Source organism: Canis lupus, chromosome 25, assembly GCF_048164855.1.
Source record: "Canis lupus baileyi chromosome 25, mCanLup2.hap1, whole genome shotgun sequence".
Taxonomy (NCBI): domain Eukaryota; kingdom Metazoa; phylum Chordata; class Mammalia; order Carnivora; family Canidae; genus Canis; species Canis lupus.
Window position 1 is genome coordinate 7,885,505 of NC_132862.1, and position 21,254 is coordinate 7,906,758.

The 21,254-nt window shown below is 39.1% G+C and overlaps 1 long non-coding RNA gene across 2 annotated transcripts in view; it reads right to left on the reverse strand.

The window, feature by feature from the left end:
• The window catches only part of LOC140616813 (uncharacterized), a 42,145-nt gene extending 23,133 nt beyond the window's left edge, over window positions 1-19,012 (reverse strand). For both annotated transcript variants that reach the window (XR_012017148.1, XR_012017147.1), the window contains exon 1: window positions 17,367-19,012. This is a non-coding gene — a long non-coding RNA (uncharacterized lncRNA). The remainder of the gene's footprint in view (window positions 1-17,366) is intronic.
• Window positions 19,013-21,254: the final 2,242 nt, after the last annotated feature.

Consider the following 21,254-nt stretch of genomic DNA (forward strand, 5'->3'; position numbering starts at 1 on the left):
GAAATCTTGCCATTTGCAACAACATGGATGGATCTAGAGGGTATTATGCTAAGTAAAATGAGTTAGCCAGAGAAAGACAAATACTGTATGATCTCACTCAAATGTGGAATTTAAGAAACAAACAAAAAAAAAGAGCAAAGGGGAAAAAAAAGAGAGGGAGGCAAACCAAGAAACAGACTCTTTAACTACAGAGAACAAACTGATGGTTACCAAAATGGAAATGGGTAGGGGGATGAGTTAAATAAGTTATAGAGATTAAGGAGTGCACTTACAATGATCACCGAGTGTTGCATGGAAGTGTTGAATAACTATATTACGTGACTGAAACTAATATTACACTGTGTGTTAACTAACTGGAATTTAAATGTAAACTTTAAAAAAAAGAAACAACAAAAAAGAAAGTTCCTTTCTATTTCTGGTTTGTTGACTGTTTTTATCATGACTCTTGTATTAGATTTTGTTGAATGCTTTTTCTGCACTTTTTAAGATGATCATGTGTTGTCTTTCCTGTTTTCTATAATATGGTGTATTACATTGATCAATTTTCATATGTTGCACCATTCCTCCTTGCTGGGATCAATTTCACTGGGCCGTAGTGTATAATCCATTTTATACATTTGATTTGCTAGTGTTTTGCTGAGAATTTTAGTGCTGACATTCAAAAGAAATATTGGTCTATTGTTTTCTTTTCTTGGGATATCTTTGTCAAGTTTTGGCATGAGAATAATACTGGCCTCATAGAATGAGTCGAGTTTTCCCTCCTTGTCTAGTTTTTGAAAAATTTGTGGAAGTTTGCTATTAATTTTCTATAGACATTTGGTAGAATTTACTGGGCTTAAGTGTTTCTTTGTGGGAAGGCTTTTACTTACTAATTCACTCTCTTTAATTAATAAAGATCTATTCAGATTTTCTATTTCACTTGAATCAGTTTATGTTTTAGAATTTGTCAGTTTCATCTGTTAACTAATGTATAGGCATATATTTACTCCCTTATAATCATTTTTATCTCCATAAGGTTTGTACGTTCCTGTTTTGATACTGGTTTAAAAGAGTCTTATCTCTTTTTATCTTGGTAAGTTTAGCCAAAGGTTTGTCCATTTGGTTCATCTTTTCAAAAAAGCAACTTTTGGGTTTGTTCAATTTGTTGCCTTTCTCTATTGTTTTTCTATTTCATTTATTTCTGCTCTAAACTTTATTTCTTTCCTTCTGTGGGTTGTGGGTTTAGTTTTCTCTTTTTAGTTTCTTACAGTCTCAGGTTAAGGTATTAGTTTTTTTTTTTTTCTTTTATAATATGGCATCTACAGTTAGACTTTTCCCTCTTCTCACTGTTTTAGCTATACCTCATAAGTTTTAGTACACTGTTTTAATTTTCACTCATCTCAAAGTATGTTCTAATTTTTCTTTTTTTAAAGATTTATTTATTTATTCATGAGAGACACAGAGAGAGAGGCAAAGACATAGGCAGAGGGAGATACAGGCTTCCTGCAGAGAGACTGATGCGGGACTAATTCCCGAGACCCAGGGATCATGCCCTGAGCAAAAGGCAGACCCTCGACAGCTGAGCTACCCAGGCATTCCATGTTCTAATTTTTCTTGTAATATCTTCTCTGACTCATTAGCTGTTTAGTGGTGTGTTATCTAACTTACACATTATTTGTGAATTTCCTAAATTTATTTTTGTTATTAATTTCTAATTTCATTACACTATGGTCAGAGAACATGCTTTGTATAATTTTATTTTATTTGAATTTATTCAGGCTTATTTCCCTTCAGTGAACACCATTCTATTGGATATTACAATATCTTTTTTTTTTTTTTAATATTACAGTAATGTCTTATGTTAAACTCCATATCGGGCAGCCCAGGTGGCTCAGCGGTTTAGCGCCACCTTCAGCCCAGGGTGTGATCCTGGAGACCTGGGATCGAGTCCCATATCGGGCTCCCTGCATGGAGCCTGCTTCTCCCTCTGCCTGTGTCTCTGCCTCTCTCTCTCTTATGAATAAATAAAATCTTTTTAAAAAAGAAAAAAAATAAACTTCCTAGCAGTATAAATGTTTGTTGAAGTCCATAGTTAATAAAATTGTCCCCAGATATCAGGTCTAACATAGTATCTTATATAAATATGGCAACCAAAAAATATCTTGAAAGGTATGAAGACCTATACTATATACTCATGTTATTCAAACTAAACTCATAATCAGAATCTTCTGGGGAATATTTTTGAACTTGTGATCATGCTGGTTAGACCACTAAATCCATTAAATATTAATGGATTCCCCTTTGTGTGACTCTACACACAGACTTGTAGAATTAGAGCTCACTTCTACATATGCCACCAACACAGCAAGCAACTGCCCATTTCCAATAAGAACACATTTTCCTTTTCATAAATATTGTCCTTAAAAGATCTGGAGTTATTTTTATTTCTAAATTGCACCAAATGATTTATTTGTTAAAGGCATAAAACCTATAGAATGTGATTCAAATGTGTCAGTGACACATGCTGGAGGTAGAATTTTCTGGGTTAAAACATATCATTGTAACATTTAAGAAATATTTATGTAGACTTTCAGAAAGTTTTAAACAAATACATAAAATTGTTTCTTCACAACTGAAAAGTAAATGTGTCACCACTGCCTTTTACCATGTTAGTAAACAGAGAAATAATGATGGGAATATGCTGAAGGAACATGAATTCTGTTTGGGACATATTTTTTAAATAAAGTAAACAGAGCACAAATTCGCTAGGCAAATCCTTATTTCAAATATTCTTCCCATTGTCTCCCCATACCTTTGAAATGCCCTCAAGTTCCCAACATTTTAAAGTTTGGCTACATCTCCTAGGCTGTGTGTTAATCAATGGGTTGTCAGGGAATCTCCCCTGCTCCTCTACTTAGAAAACAATGACCACTTTATTCAGACAACCTATTTTCCACCTTGAGAGAAAACATAGATTCTGCTTTCTTTCACTTTTACCCTATATTTCAGAAAAGCCTTAAAATATGTAAATACAATAAAGGAAATAACAGAATATAAAAGAAAACCGCTTAGAGTCACTAGAAACAATTTTGTTTCCTCCACTCCTAGCTCTAAGGTGATAGATATGAAATTATTCCAGAAAAAGAAATATGATGGAAGGCTTATCAATATTGTGAAAAAGCCATCCTCAAGATTTTTCTGTCCTCAACTCTTCATCTATGAGACACTTTCATGAGCATAGATACTGGTGTAATTGCTTCTGAGTCACGTCTGAACACTATGCATAATTCTTCATCACTTGCAGACATCACACTACTGTTAACGTATTTATGTGTCCTAATCCAGTTGAGAACTTCTGCAAAAGAAAGGAAAGGCTGCTAGGATTTACTACAAGCCTAATATGTGGTAGGCTCTTCCACATGTTACTCTAATTAAATTCGAACTTCTATAACCTACAATCACCATTAACCGTAAACGAGCTAAATTAATTTTCATGCTACATTACATCCAGGATAATGTAACATATTTATCCACAATAAGAATAGATGAATGAAGCATGAGTTTTACTTAACAGCTGAGTTCTAAGTTTCACCAAGGGATTCCCTCCTGGTACTATCCTTATAATTTTGTCATGTTTTTGTTGTTTTTACTTTTTAATTTTGAAATAACAGAACTTACAGAAAATCTCACAGAACTATGACAAAGAATTCTTTGATACCCATCACCAAATTTAAGTGTGACTATTTGTCTCACTTGTTTCATCACTCTCTCCTCTTTGCCCCTAAATACTTCAGAGTATATTTTCTAAAATCATGAGAATATTTAACACAATACAATGCTGTTTTCTAAGTTTTAGTCCTAACTCATATTTCTCCAATTGTCCTAATAATTTCCTCTATAGCATTTTTTCTTGGTCCAGGATCTACTTCAGGATCCACTCTGCACTTTTTTTTCATAACCCCTTAGCATCTTTTAATGTGCAATGAATCCTTAACCTACCTAAGGATTCACAACGTTCACAGTTTTCTTTTCTTTTTTTTTTTTTTTTTGAAGAGACAAGGAAGATGAAAATGTTTAGTTCTCCTCATTAACTTTTTAACATTGATTGATTCAACTTCTTTATTAAGTGCTTTATATTCCTAAGACCTCTTATCTACAGTAGAAGACAATACTAAGCAAAACAAACATTTAAAAACTGGTTATACTGATCAATTTTTTTAAAGTCCAGTAGTTTTAAGAATCCGATTTACAAAAAGTTCTGCCTAAGACTACATTGATTAATGTTTTCTTTGTTGCCTGGAGACTAAACATATTGATCCAGTTTTCATTGTTTTATAATTAATGCAGAACAGAGATGAAACTGAGTAGGAAACAAAATATTACAAGAACACAAAGTAACCAGATTTCAAGTTCATTTGTTACTACATACTGATTGGAAAGAAAAGTCGTAGGACTAAGAAGAACCAGAAAAAGAATCATCCTGCCTTATAAAAAAAACTTTAAAGAAGCCAAAAGAAGGTCAAAACATTGAGCTAACTTCTCAGTCTAATAGCACAAGCTCAATATAAATATTTATTGGATGGCTGAAAGAATAGTGAAAACTACTCAGAGAACAACAAGGCTAAGTGCTTTTAAATAAGACAAACAGAAATCTTGTACCTGTGGCAGACACTGTCAGTGTCCCACCCAGTATCCTTGTCCTGGAGGTCACAAGTATCTTTGGGGAACAATTTCTCTACACACTGGTGACTTCCTCCTGAAGACTCTGTGTCTCACTGGGTGAAAGTCTTCTCTGCTTGCATGCAGGGCAAGCCAGAAAAGCAGGGAAGTCAACACCCCTAGGAGCAAGCCCGCGCTAATGGGGGATGGAAGTTGGTGGATAAATATGCCAGCTCCCTTGCTTGCAGTGGGACAATTACAAGGTGCCTTCAACAGAGTCTCTCAGAGTCCTCAGTGGGATCAGCCTCAGTCACCCAGTGATAAGCTCCTCATTAATGCACCTTTTACTGATTTTCCTCCTGTCCCTCTCTCCCTTGTCAAGCTTGGAACCATTCTTCAAATAAACTCTAGCAACCAAATCCTTGTCTCAGGGTCAAAAGTGGTCTGTGGCAGCAGGGGCTAAGATCGGGTTTAAGAACTGCATCATGTGACTACCCACTGGTGAACAATATCCCATTCACATTATGTATTGAGTTCTACAGAGAAAGAGAACCAATAGGAAATATATAAGAGGAGATTTATTGCAGAAATTGGCTCACACAGTTATGGAGCCAAGAAGTCCCATGATCTGTCCTCTGCAAGCAGCAGAGCCAGAAAAGCCAGTACCATAATTTGTCCCAGTTAGAGGGCCTGAGGACCTGGAGAGCAGATGGTATAACTCTGTCCAATACTGAAAGCCTAGGAGGGCGGGTAGGGGACCCAGTATAAGTTCCAGAATCTGTAGGCCAGAAAACCAGGAGTTTTACATGTCCAAAGGCAAGAGAAGATAGATGTCTTAAGAAGAGAGAGAAAGAATTAATCCTTTCTCCACCTTTTTGTTCTATTCCAGCTCAGTAGATTGGATGATGTCCACCCACCTCCACATTAGTGATGGCAGATCTTTACTTAATCTACACATTCAAATACCAATCTCTTCCAGAAACCCTCACAGACATTCCCCAAAACAGTGTTTTACCAACTATCTAGGTATCCTTCAGCCCAGTCAGGTTGACTCACAGAATTAATAATCACAACACAGTTGTGAGTCTCGTGTAGACCCTGGCACAAGGTGATGGATCAGCTGCTAAAAGTTTCATTGAGGGTGACTTGGGGAGAAAGCTTTCACTAGTTCAATAATTATACATTTTCATCATTTGAAAAGTATGTAGAAAATAAAATGTATAAGACAATGAGATTGGCTGGTTACACCAGGATCCATTGATCCTCTATAGGAGCAAAAGGGTAATCATGTGTGTGTGTGTGTGTGTGTGTGTGTGTGTGTGTGTGTGTGGTAGGAAAGCAAACACAGCCTAGGCTCAAACTCTGGATCTACGAGTTAATGTTGCAGAGCTTCAAAGATTGTTCAGCCAAGACATGTCTGTTATACTAATGTTATGGCCCTGGTTGAGAAAACCTGGAACCCTAAACATATAATAAGATATTTGATTGAATATCCCTGCAGATAAAGAAAAGACCTACACTGGCTCTTTAAAGTCTCCTAAACCCTCAGAGTCTGCAGAGGTGTCCTGTCCTTCCTTGTTAAAAGCTGGAAGCATTTCCAAGCAAGAAGATACTGTAGGATTCTCTCCCATACAAGGGAACAGATCCCCCCCAACAGGAGCTACCTCTACTTCCTTTTCTGGCTTCTAGGCCAATAAACAGGGTTAAATTCCAACACAACCCACCTGGAGACATGATGGGCTTGATAAAGAAGAAAACAGTTTACCCACCCAAAAGCTAAGAATTAGCTAGTATGTATCAGCAGGAGCCAGGGGAGTACCCACCGGATTCATTTTTTATGGTACTGATCTAGGGGATCAGAACATAAACTGATTCAACTTAAAAGGACTGTCTTGGGATATAAGATTTACCTCCCTGTCAAAGACACTAGGAGAGACAGAAGACTCAATATTAGGATGATTCTCAGAATTCAGGAGAAAGCAGTAACGTAGATTCCTTGCAAGATAATACTTGTCTTTAAAATTCAAACCCCACCTTTCCTCAATTATTCTAGACCAATAGTTAGTGGCAAGCCTCATCATGATCTGAATGAGAATGTATAGTCCCTGCCATGGGAGGAAAGGGACCTGGCTGACATGGATGAAATGAGCCAGGATAACATACATGGGAATAGACCTTGAGGGTGTTGGACTGGGAGACTGGAGTACATGTGGGACAGAGGAGAACTGACTGATAAAGGGGCATTCTCCCATGACTCAGGATCTAAATCTTGGCAAGGACACCTAGTGTCAGGCCCAATTACACTGCTCACATTCCTTACCAGTAAAATGAGATACAGGTGCCAGAACTTTCTTGGCAGAGCTTGAGAAAGCTGCCAGAAGAATCCAAGAGTGGACATGTAAGAATGGACTTATGTTAGAAGACCAGAGAATTCACTAGCTTATAATACTTCCTAAGAGCACCCAAAACAAGATAGACTGTACCAGGGAAGACCATCACCATTGTTGAGAGGCCCAGAACTTCTGTAGGCCAAGGCTGTTATTATTGCCATCCCCAGTGGCAGCAGGATGAGAAGGTTCTGGAATATTGGAGATCTAGAGGAAGAATATAACCATCAGGGGCAAGGTGTACATAATCTTTATAATGGAAAGCAACATCGGAATGTCAGCTGAGGCCTTGATGTGCAGAGATCTATGGTAATGGCTTTAAAAAGCATGAAAGGAGACAGATGGGTAGCCACTGAGAGTATTGCTTGACTTATGTAACCAAAAGAGATCAAAAGCAGGTGATCAGAAAGCTTATGCAACCTGCAGTAATGGAAAATCATGAACTCTCACCTAGTTTGCAGACCTGAGTCAGTGCTCAGGTCCAGATCCCTTTGTCCCTCTAAGGAATGACTCTGCAATGCCACCATTTAAGTATATACAATAATTATACCCCAATATGCCCAAAGAGACATTTGGAAGGTAGTAGCACCCAGATCTTTCAAGGGCTATTATTTATAAAAACTGATCTGACATGAGAGGGCAAAATGCCATTATGTCTCCCTATTAGACTGAGGCATATGGAAGCCAGGTAACAAAGGCCTAAGTACCTGACAGTGGATCTGGTGAACCCACACGCTCCTCTTGTTCCTGGTCTCTGAATACCTGGTCCCTGAATACATAATCAAAACTGATATCATGCTGGTTCCCTATATTGATGACATTCTGTTAATAGACATGGTGGGCAGGAAATGGTAAATTCTCTTTGTTACTCCTGGCAAAGATAGGTTCATGTTAAAGGGTTGGAGAAGGTTAATAATCCCCAAACACTGAGGGGCCTTTCATATCAGTAAAAGGGGTTTCATAATCTGAGGGCATGTTTGGGAACATCTTCTAAGGTAAAAGATGAGTTATTGCACCTTGTACTTCCTACACTATAAAAGAGGCATGGCCCTTCATAGGCCTGTTTGGATTTTGGAGACAGCATCAGTCATATCTGGAAATACAGCTCCAACCCTTTTGAGAGGATGCCAGTTTTGAGTGGTGCCCAGAGCAATAAAGGGCCCCGCAAAACATTCAGGCTGGAATAGAAACTCTCTTGCCACTCAGGCCACATGACCCAGCAGATCTCATGAGACAGAAGTAAGATAAGGATGCTGTGTGGAGCCTCTGCCAAACCCCGGTGGGAACATCTCAGCACAGACCTTCTCAGAGTTCTGGAGCAAGTCCATACTGTCTGCAGCAGATAAATGCTCTCTATTTAAAAAGCAGCTTTAGGCATGCTATTGGGTAGAATGAGTATCTGGCCATAAGGCATCAAATGACTCTAAACCAGAGCTTTCCAATCAAGACCTCAATATTATCAGATTCATAAAGTCATACATTTAGATATGCACAGAAGAAATCAATTGTCAGATGAGAGAGATATATTTGGAATCAGGTCCACAGAGCACAAATGTGAAACATATACAGTTGTCAATGGCCTTGACTTACATGTTACCTACCCAGTCACATCAATGCTTCTCTCTCAGTTCATACCTATAGCATTGTTAGAGTTTCCTGATGACCAGATAAGAGGAAGAGGAAAATACTCCGGCATAGTTCATAGGCAGGTCAGCTCAATATGCATGATGCTATAAGCAGAAAAGAGATTGATGCTGCATTAAAGTCTCATGCCAGGGTAGCCTTGACAGAGAGGGGTGAAATGAAATCTTCCCAGCATGCAGAGCTTTTAATGGTACATTTGGTCATCAACCTTGGGTGAAAGGAGAAATGGCCTGAGGGAAGGAAAAATTCATGGGCAGTTACAAATGACTTGGTTGATTGGTCAGGGATCTGGAAAAAACAAGATTAGAAAACTGCAGACCAGAAAGTCTGGGGAAGAAGCATGTGGATAGACCATTAGGAGCAGTCACAAAGTGTGCAGATTTTTCTTTCTCATGTCAGTGTCTACTGCCCCATGTCTAGTGCCCATCTGCCTCAGAGAAGGTACAGAACAATCTGATGGACAGGATAACTCACTATCAGCCAGCGTCTTCCTTGGCCACCCCAGTGCTTGCACAATGAATAAGGTCATGAACAGAGCAGCTCTGGTGGCAGGGATAGTGACAATATATATGACCAAATGCATAGACTTCTTCTCACCAAAACTGATCATCTTGTCAGCACCAGAAACTGATGAGGGACCCCCATGAAGAGGACCAACAAGCCAAGGCAAGTTGATTACATCAAATCCTTCCAAACTGAAAGGGACAGAAATTCTTTGTTTTGGGGATTGATTATTTATTCTAGGAATAGGTTTGCCTTCCCAGGACACAGTACCTCTGCCAGTACCATTATCTAAGGGCCCAAAAGAAATGTCCGAGGTACCAACTAAGAAGCCAATATAACATCTCCTTGCATCAAAGAACCCATTTTATGGTGAAGAAGACACAATGGGCATGTACCCACTGATTCTATAATATAGCACTTTACCTGGAAACTGCTGGCCTGATGGATCATTGACATGGCCTCTGGCTTGAAGGTAACACCTTTCTGGATTGGCTGGTATTCATGTTTGATGAATGTAATATCTATGTTGAGCCAAAGGCCATTATGTTGTACTGTCCTGAGCAGCTAGAAGTTAGGTGTGGAAATGAAGGAAAAAAAATTGTTTCCTTAACCATCTACTCCAGGGACCTACTTGGGAAATAATGTGTTTCTGGTCCCTGAAACACAACAGCCTCATGAATTAGAGGTCCTGGTTCCTCAAGAAGGTGGGAATGAGAGGCCTCAATCAAAGCACATTGTAAAGTTTCCATCAAACCTAAAATTACATTTACCATTTGGTTAATTTGGGTTCCTCATACTGGTAGACCAGTAGTAGAAAATACGGAGTTAATATATTAAAAAGAGTAATTGACTCCAATCATCATGAAACACTAAGACTGCTACTACCAAAAAAAAAAAAAAAGAGAGAGTGTCCGGGGGCAGCTAGGAGTATTCACTGGAATGAATGAATTCCAATGCTTCCTTGCACGGTGATATCTATAGCAACGATAGCCTAACAAAGTACAGAAACCCCAAGGAATCATACCCCCCAGGGATGAATATCTGACTCACTCCATTGGGCAAGTTCCCTAGGCCAGCAAAACTGGCGAAAGGTGAATAACTGTAAAATGGTGGTAGAGGAGGGTGATAATGATTATCAGTACAGTCTTGGGGACAAACTGCAGCTTATAGAATCAAAATGAATTTAATGTGGAACACAAGCAGATCTAGAAGATGCAGTGGATGCTACACTCCTCCCACCTCAAAGTGAGATGAAGCTTCTGTGGAACAATCCCTGCACAGGCCAAAGACATCCTATATCCAACATCTGGATCTCTCTGGGGCAGGACCATCTTTCTGTGGCCCTGGGAGTAGACTCTGCCCATACACAGCACAGGCTGAAAGTGCCAGGGAGTTCATGTTCCCAGGAGCAGTCATCATCTGATCAGGAGTGGGTGTTTCTGGATAAATACCCCAGCTTCCTTGGCCTTTGATGAGACAACTGTAAGGTATGTTCTACACATTGAGCTTGAGTCCTGGCTGTCCATGGTGGGGACTCACTCATTAATATACCTTCTAGGTTTTTCTCTCTTCCCTCTCTCACTCCCTCACTATGCTTCCTGGTATCACCCCTCAAACTGTTGGTGCCCAAATGCTTGCCTCAGGGTCTACTTTTGGTGGAAACTAAACCAAGATAGTACTTGCATAAAATGAAGCAACAGATTTTGTAGAGTCGGTAATTAAGATCAGAAATAACTAGTATACTCTAGTTGAAAGTTTTACTGAAACTACTCCCAGGTTTTAAATGTACTCATTTATAAAACATAAAATTAGGAGAAAAAGAGCTATCCTGGAGTTTCTCTTTAGGAGACAATAAATTTGAAAAACAATGAAATCCTTGAAATAGTGGATAAAATATTAACACTATTCTTTTAAATACATACTTAAATTCACAAGAAAATTCGACAAAGACACAGAAACTGAACACAGAATGAAATCTGAAAACCTGAATGATAAGGAGTTAAAAGTGGCTCTGGGATGATCAAACGCAAGAGGCTGAGAGCAGAAACAAATGCAAAACTTCTCTGAAGGGAGCAATTCACAATCCTGGCCATACAAGCCCCACAGATACAGCCTTGTCAAAAATGAACTCACAAGCCAATATTTAAAAACCTCAAGCATAAAAAGTCATCATGAAGAGTCAGACCTCAGGAAAGTTCAGGTATTGTCAGATAAAGACTATAAAATATCTACATTTAAAAGAAATAGGAGACGAATCAAAATCAAAGCATGGTCCAAGATACCATAATAATATTAGACATTTGATATAGAACTTAGAGAAATAAGCAATGTAGGAATGGATAAAATATTCAGAGGTTGGATTAAACAATAGACTAGCTATGGCTGACAAGAGGATTCATGACCTAGAATATAAATCTAAGGACATTAAGAAAGAAGTCACTAGAGAGAAATAAAAAGTTGGAAAAGAGAAAAGAGAACTTAAGTGATATAAAAGTGATCATAAGAAGATATAAGATAGGTCCAGGAACAGTTCCAGGAAGATAGGGCAGGGAGGTTTGAGAAGAAATATTGTGAAATGTTTTCAGAAAGTAATAAAGACAAAAGTCTGCAGATTCAGAAGGCGTCATGAATACAAAATAAAATAAATCCAAACCTAGGCAATTGCCTAAAATTCACAAAGGATCAAAAAGCCAACCAGAGGGGAATAAAGTGGAAAAACAGAAATTAGACTGACAACAAACTTCTCAAAGCAGAAGTAGAAAGTAGAATAAGGAGCAGTAATTTTACCCATACACTGAAAGAAGTTGTCAACATGGATCTTTACGCTCCACTAAATTATTGATCAAGAACAAGAGCTTTTTCGATAAAAGAACCTGAGCTTACCACCAACGGACCCTCATTTCTAAAGGAGACAATTCAGGAAAAAAGAGACTGAACACAAAAGGGAGGAATGAAGCTTTATAAGAAAGAAAGATAAGCAGAGAAACTGGTAAACATGTGGGAAAATATAAAAAACCTTGGTCATACACATCATGATTGTAACATGATGATCACTAATCTACAGATATGAACAAGAGAGCAAAAACACTAGACAGGGGCGCCTGGGTGGCTCAGTCAGTTAAACCACTGACTCTTGATTTTGGCTGAGGTGATGATCTCAAGGTCATGGGATGGAGCCCAGCATGGGCTCGGGGGAGTCTGCTGGAGATCCTCTCTTCCTCTGTCCCTCCACCCACTCGCTCTCTTGCTCTGTCTCAAATAAATAAATAAATCTTTAAAGAAAAACACTAAATGACAAAAACAAGCATAATTAGGTGTAGATAATGAAAACAAAACTATTCTAAAATCCATGTCACATTCAGCATAATGTAAAGATCCCCATCAACTCAATAAGAAAAATCCTGCAACCCATTAAAAAAAAAAAAAAATGGGCTTAATAGAAAAGACACAAGCTGACATTTCACAAAAGAAGAGATCCAAAAGGCCAGTTAATTTATGAAAAGGTGTGGCACTTTATTATCTACCAGTAAAATGCAAATTAAAGCCACAACATAACCACCGAGAAATTTAAGTGACTATCGAGCATTAATGAGGATGTGGAAACCTGAGAGCTTTCATAGACTGCTTGCGGCAGTATGAATTAGTACCACCAATTTCCAAACCACTTTGGGAAACCACTTGGTACTATCTACTATGGTTGTACACACTCAAACCCTCTGATTCAGCGGTTCCACTTGTAGGTACCCACTCAGCAGAATTGTGTACATATGTCACCAAAAGATACATGCAAGAGGTTCATAGACTCAATCGTCACAGTCATACCAAACTGGAAACAGCCCAGGAGTCCATAAACAATCGAATGCATAAATAAATTGTGGCACACCCATATTGTGGAATGCTATCCAACGATCAGAACAGAGGGGACAAGGCTCGCAAACATGGCATTGACTGAAAAGAGTGGGGCACAAATAACTACCTGCTGGATGATTCCTTTAATACGAAGTTCAAAAGCAGGCAAAAGTTACTCTCTACTTTTAGAAGTTATGTTAGTTATTATGACTGGATAAGAGGGTGGTAGGAGGTATAAGGGAGCACATAGTGGGCTTTGGGGGTTTTGGTAATGTTCAGAGTAATTCACCCAGGTGCTAAACAGTTTGTGAATATTCACTGAGGCATCTGCTTATAAGTTGTGGGATTTTATGCATGTCTACTGCAATAAAAACTTATTTTTTAAATTGCCTTAATAAACACCAGCAACAAAAAGTCAGAAAAGGTAATTTTTAAAAAGGTGCCATTTGCAAGTATAAGTTTCCTAGGAATGTATCTATCCAAAATGTTAAGACCTTTAGGGAGAAAAAAATAAATTTTTATTGAGAAATGTCAATAATGACAGGAAAAATGGAGAGAAAAAAAGTATCATGAATAAGAAGACTAAACTCATAAGGATATTGCTTTTTTTCCTAAAGTTATATATAGTTAACGCATAATACTAATAAAAATCCCAAATTTGTTGGGGACAGTAGAGGTCCTGAAAAGCTGATTTTAAAATTTAGGTAGATGGGGTGCCCGGGTGGCTCAGTCGGTTAAGCATCTGCCTTCAGCTCCAGTCATGATCCCAGGACCTTGGGACTGAGCGGTGGATCCTCTCGCTCCCTGCTTCTCCCTCTCCCTCTGCCTGCCCCTCCCCCTGCTGGTGCTCTCTCTCTCTCTCTCTCTCTCTCTCTCTCTCTCTCTCTCAATTTCTCTGTGTGTGTGTGTGTCAAATAAATAAATAAATAAAATCTTTAAAATGAAATGAAATAAAATAAAATAATAAAATTTAAGCAGAAAGTCAAAGAGCCAAAAATGGCCATATCAATTTTGAAGAACAAAGTGGGAGGGGCTTTTCATATCAGCTACTAAACTTTATATAAAGCTGTGATAGCAGCTTTATAACATGGTATCAACACAGGGTGACAAAGAGACCGATGGGCCTATACCTAGGAAAAGGCCCTGGCACCGCATTAAAAGATCAATCACGAGTCTGTTCTAAATTAAAGATTCAAGGAATATATACATCAAATGTTACAATTCCTTGCTTTAATAAAAATTTTCAATTAGCTAACCAACCATCTCAAGCAAGAGGGCCTCTGTACCATACTTCTTGTCTGGCCTGTAAATGTCAATGGAAAACAACATATTCTGGAGCTCCTGGGTGGTTCAATGAGTCAAGCATATGCCTTGGGCTCAGGTCATGATCCCAGGGTCCTGGGATGAGCCCAGCTTGGAGCCCTGAGTGGAGCACTCTCTCCTCTCCCCACGCCCACTCTGCTTGCTCACAAGCATGCATGTGCTCTCTGTCTCTCTCTGGCTTAAATAAATACATAAAATCTTTTTAAAAAGAAAATAGCACATTTTGAACCTGTCTGTTGAATACCTCTTGTGAGCCAGGATTTGTAGAAAACACAAGGAACAAAAAGAAACTTCCAATATGGTCCTTACCCTTTGGGGAGCCCATGCAACAGTATACCACCTTACATCCTCATGACTAACGAAAGACATTCTCTTTCTGCTCATATAGACTGACCACTTCAGGAAATCAAGTAATTAAAAGAGCAATTAAAAGAGTGATTAAAAGGGGAAGTAGACCCATTTTGTAAACAAATTGCTTTCTCCATTCTACTTCTAATTTGCAAGGAAAAGTATTGCGCCCCTTTAGGGAGGATCTTTCTAAACCCCCTAGGCATCCCCACTTCTCCCTCAGATACCTTTAACCATAGATAACTTGGAACCTCTGATGCCCATTTTTCTTATCAACGTCCTCTCTAGATGGCTGCTCTGGATGCTGGCGATTTTTCCACCTGTGAATGGCTCATCCTGCAGTTTTAGCCATCTTCCTCCTCCAACATCCCAGATATCCTGTGAACCTTTCCCAACAATCTACCCCATAGGGCCAAAAGCACTTCATGGAGTGCTTCTCTCTCTGCCTCTCTCTGTCTCTCATGAATAAATAAATAAATAAAAATCTTTAAAAAAAATTATGAGAAAGGGAAGAGGGGGAGAGCGTGCCTGCAAATACAGTATGTTTGAAATAAAAACATTGGCCACTGGTAATCAGTTGGCAAAAGCAAATTCATTCCATCAGTGCCAAATAAAGACATTTTGATAAGCACTGTTGCCATCTGTTGAGCCGTCTTTATTCAAATTGTTTTTCATTATGCAGAAGGGTGACCTTAGAGAAACAGAGCCCTAGACACACCACTTCAGTCATTTCAATCCCTTCCCCCTCTGGCGCTCCCACAGCCCCCATTCTTCAGCACCTGTACACGAACACACTGCTTCAGGAAGAGCTGCTATGCTAGAGAGGTTTCTCCACATTATGCTATCATTTCAGCTAAAATAAAAATGAAATGACCTAGGATCTCGATTCATTTGGTAAAACACTAGCTGTACAAAAATTATATCTAAAGGGGATTATGAACAAATTCAGAGAAGTAAAAGAAAACATCAGAGCTTTTCCTCTATTTGGATTTTACTTCCTATGACTAAAGGCCCAATATTGCACCACTTTTAATTCTTTTTGATGCTTTAAAGATATTCTTTTTACATCATCTCCAGTGAGTATGTGTGTGCATGTGTGTGTGTGTGTGTGTGTGTGTGTGTGTTTGTAACTGGTCCATGATTAACTATTTAGACAAGTATGCTCATATTTTATGATTTTATGGTCTTTTAATGAGAATACACAGGTCTATTGAAATCCCAAGAGTCAAACAATAATAACAGCTAGATTATTTCCACAGTGCATTGTTAGCTGGTGAAATACACAGAAAGAAGGAATTCTAATTGTTGGATACTTCCTGGCAAAATCAAGAAAGTGCCAGTATCAAAACTTGAAGAATGAGTATCAACAGCCTAGGAAGAAAATTCTGGAGCCTGTAAAGGACTATTAAGACACACTGAATTCTTACAAACTGCTGGTGGGCATGTAAACTGATACATTCATTTCATAAGCTGTTGGCACTATATGTTAAAATATACAGCATTTCCACTCCTAGATCTATGCCACAATATACGTGAGCATGTGCACCAAAAGATGTGTACAAGACTGTTCATTGCAGCATTATCTGCAATGAAATAAAATGGAAATGATTCAGTTGTCCATCAACTGGAGAATGCATAAACAAAACAAATAAAATGAGGTGTAGTCATACAATGAATCTTAGGAATAAAAGTGAACAAACCCTGTTACATAATACAAGGATGTAAACCATAGCATAATATTGGACAAAGAAAGTTAGAAACGGAGGAATAGGGACCCCTGGGTGACTCAGTGGTTGAGCTTCTGTCTTTGGCTCAGGTCGTGATCCTGGGATCTCAGGATCAAGTCCCACATCGGGAGCCTGCTTCTCCCTCTGCCTGTGTCTCTGCCTCTCTCCCTGGGTCTCTCATGAATAAATAAATAAAATCTTTAAACAAAAAAAAGAAATGGAGGAACACATACTGAATGTTTCCATTTATATAAATACCACCAATAGGAAAAACGAATCAATCGTGATAAACTAATGAAATTAGTAGTGGTGGAGCTGGGACAGTGCCTGGGAGGAAGCACCTGGTGCTTCTTGGGTGCTTGACGATGTTCTCTTTTTTGACTGACTAGTGGTTTAATGGATGTTTGCTCCGAGATAATCCATTCAGCTGTACATTTATGTAATAGGCATCGCTTCTTCAATAAAACATTTTAAAAGAACTGATGATACATCCCCAGTACTTTTGATGTGCAAAGGAGACATTACGTGAAAAATGTCAACAATTCTGAGTTGAAAAGTGATTCAGAAGAGTTGGACTCTGAATGTGAAGTTTTCAGAATATCTCAGGCAATTTATTTGGCTTATATGTTCCTTTTTTATATAAGCACAAGAGAGATGTATGATTAAATTCTCTATATAAATAATGCTTAAAGAGCTCTTTAAATAAATGTGAATTTAAAATGCGAAGTAATAAGAAAGCATAGTGGCACAGTTTAATTGACGGTCTTTTTTCCCTAGAAGTACGTAAAATAATGATGCATTTTACAATCAGTGGCTATGTAGATAGGATGAAATATATTATAAAGGCAATTGTCAAGAAATTTAATTTATCCAATCAGGATTTGAACACAGTGAAATTAAGTAGTTGGCACAAGCATAAGGAAACGTCTAAGAAGCGGCCACGTACCTGTGAAGTTGAGTCAATATTCGCCATAAATATTGTAACCCCAGCACGTCTTCACTTGTATGGTGATTAAGCAAAGTGACAGTTAAGCATAAAGTCCATGCAGAGAAAATAGAAGAAGGATTGAATGAGAGCTGCATATCTGCCCTTGGTTTTTTTCATTTCAAGTTAGCCTAGGGGAATTATTCACCTCAAGTCTGCCAGTTTGGACTAATTGCAAGTACTAGTTATGAGTATCAACCAAATATCGAATTCCCACTATTATTTTGTTTCTAAGTTATCTGTGCCTGTATTATCTCCCCGACTTGGCCATACACAGGGATGGTCATATTTCTCTTGCATCTTCTATGGCACCCAGCAAGGGCTGAAAATATAACAGGCAGTCAATAAACATCCCCCGAGGAAACACTTCTGTATTGCAACCTCTAAATTCAAATGAGTATGATCCAAATGGTTTTTGCCAAAGATGTCAAGAGGAAGCTGAAGAGCTCCTATTTTTAATTCACCTTCATTGAGGCTAAACACCGTAATTATATTCGTGTAACACCCAGCTGAAACCTATCTTCCCAGTTTATAGGAAAAGTATGGCTGGGGTGAAGGCGTAGCCTCAAGTGCTAAGGTAGGATAGGACTCCCAGTCTCTCAACGAAGTCCCTACTACCCTACCAGTATTTCTGGGCATTTCCAGCAGGTGGCTCACCTACACTCAGTAACAAATCCAGCCTCCCTGACTGCTACTGCCTCTCTTTGTTCTACCCCCAAGGCATCTTTCAGCCAACTGGTGGCTCACTGGGTGCTCCCCCTCCTCCCATAGAGGGGATACCTATGTTTCAAAGTGTTCTCTTGGAAAGGAGGCCGATCATCTCTGTCTCCTTTGGGGTCACATTCTGTCAAAAAAACTACACAGGCCAAGCTGACAGTGCACTAAAGTCTCCGAATTTAGAGAAACAGCTCCTTCAATCTTCCTCTGCTCCACACTCCCACAATAGTATCTGGGTATCCTTCCTCTGGACTTAAAGACGATCCCAAGAATGCACTCAGAGATGTTATGAAAATTGCCTTTCTCTTTGGACTGGATGGAGTCCCTGGGGGGAAAAAAAAGTCTCATTGGAACTTCTTAACAAAGTTTTTTTTTTTTTTTCGGTGTCACCAAACTGTCACCTAAATTATGTAGAGGCCATATTTAGGCAATAGGCTTGAGCCATGGAAACCTGAGTAAGGTAAAGAGGCCCACCACGGTGACCATCAGCCTCATCAGGGGACCCACCTCAAAATAGCAATAAAGCCCTAGCTGACCAATGGGCGGCTTACACCTGGGCACAGGTAGCAAGGAAGGAAAATTCTATACGTTCCCATACCTCCTCACATCCCCCCTCATCTACAGCCCCCCACCACCGCGTCTGGTAGACAGTCTCTCCTTTGCTGCCCTGCCTGCTGCTCCCCTGCAGTGTTTTCAATAAATTTCTATTTCCTTTGTTCTGCTTTGGGTGAATTCCTTCACCACCGGCAACGCTGGCCTCCACCCCAGTGGGTGGCCCCACAAAGTAGTTGAGTCAGCAATCCTTAAAGATATAGCTGGATGGGGCAACCTGATTTTAAATTAGCAATTTCAATTTGAGTGTTTTGCTTGCAATACCAAAATGACTTTTATTTTTATTTTTATTTTTTATTTCAAGGGCTGGCAGGTTATCTGTGGCAGGGTGGCCCAGCCTGTGAATGCCTGGCTATTCAAGTTGAGTAGGAACTAGCCCCTGATTAGAGAACCTGAAGGCCATTTTCCTGGATAGCTGGGAGCATCGGGACTGGGCTGCTACTATCGCTCTTGCTGAGTCACTTGGGAGTCTTTTGCTGGAGTTTGCCTTGTACTTTCTAAGTTTGTGCTTTCTGTGTAAAAGCCCACTCATTTGGATCTGCATGTAGTTTATTTTCTTCAACCAAAAAGTCAGTCCTTATTCAGAGTTACACACCATTCCTTACTGGATCACTCTTCTTTCCCTGACCTTTCCAGGAGGCTCCTCAACCCCCATAGCAACAGACTTAGTTCAGTAAGCCATCCCATAGTTTGGCAGGCACGCCCGGGCACAACAGAATTCAGGAGTGGACATGATTTATACCAAAGCTATGATCCTTTCCTCAGTGAGTCAAGACACCATATAGACGGGCATACACGAGTTATTTCAAATAGCTGATTTCCTATTGACTATTACATTCAAAATTACACTTCACCAACATCGTTCTGTGTTAGAAATGCATTAAGAAGTCAAAGCTATCACAAACATCAGAGAAGTAAGTATTATAAATAGGACAGTTTTTCTGACAGGCTAGGTATTATTCTACGACGATATCATTTTCTGCCTCATTTTTGGCAGAGCATATTTTTTAGGTAAATAAATTAATATCTGCTGTTGGCAATATTCCATGGTAGAAACTTGCAATGGATAAAACACTATTATTTATGTGGCTTTGAAGTCACTCATAGTTATACAGATATCTACGTTGTGAGTTAAATGTGGTTTTTGAATTGGGGCACATAATGACTTAGATGAATGTAGACTGTGTTGAAATAATGAAAAGCTCAAGAAGGCTGACTGAAGCAGTGTTCACAGAGTTGTGTACATGAAGCTGGATGCACCATCCTTACGTTTACTACTCTTTACTGTTCTAGAATGATCCTTGATGGCCATGTTTCAGTGGGTTAAAGCATTATAGCAGATTATACAATAAGTCTACTGGCAGCATCAGTCAAGAAATTAAGCAAGAATTAGATACGGTAACTATACAAAGGAGGGCTGTTCTGAAAGTTTGCCCTAAGACACTGGAGGTTTTTTTGTTTTTCAATTGGATTTTCAAATGAGTTGACCCTCTACTCCCCTCTACTGGAAGTGATTGGTACTTTTAGACCAATAGTGGCCTGAAAGATGGATTAAAAAAAAATCCCCTTGCTGAGGTACGATAATTATTTTGAGAATTCCAATATTCTCCTCTTGCTTTCAACTATAATTTGCTAACACTTGCTATCTTGATTTCATAATTTCTTCATAAACCTGGAAAAACATTGAATAATTCATCTCCGACGTACAATTCTTATTAAAACTACACATCCAAGAGAAAGATAAAAATTTTTAACTCTGATTATATGAGTACACTATTAATTCACTTACTTTTCTCAGCTACGGTACTAGCTCAACAAGATATCATGTCATGATCCATTCACTTGTTTTAGCCGACTTCACCTAAGGAACTCAAACAGCTTTGTAGATGTATCTAACTAAGCATGCCATGTCCCTTTTTCCCTTCATATCCTCTGCTTCCCACTTCCCCATTCTGCCTTCATCCCCCATCCTACCTCTGCCACCCTCAAGGTCACTTTCTACGCACCTTTCCAGCCAGTGACCCCCACTCTAAATCACTTCTAAATCAAGTGGAAAACACAAGATAATATCTCTACCGAATTCATTAGAAAGCAGAGAAAACCTCAACATCAAACCATAAACAGGTTGGTTGGGTTTACAAATTGTCACCTTCTCGGGGCATTTCAGGTAATTCCCTGAAAACATTATATAAAGAAAAGGAGATCCAGGACTCCATTTTTATAACTTATTTTCAAACAAGCCCTTTGTAGTTGTCCATGGCCTACAACTGCCACTCCAGACCTATGAATAAGGACTAACATAGAGCTATGCTGAATCAAAGCAAAACCTCTTTTATGGTACTTTTGGCATCTTCTTGACCTTGTGCTGCACACAGCCAGCCTCCTTCCTTCAAATTAGCTGGGGTGTGAGCATGAGGCCTAGCAGTGCAGATACAGAAGCCTACACACTGAGTTGCTCCTTTAGCCAGCCTATCCAGCAGGATATCTATTCAAAAGTATGCCTCTCTAATCCCTCTCAGA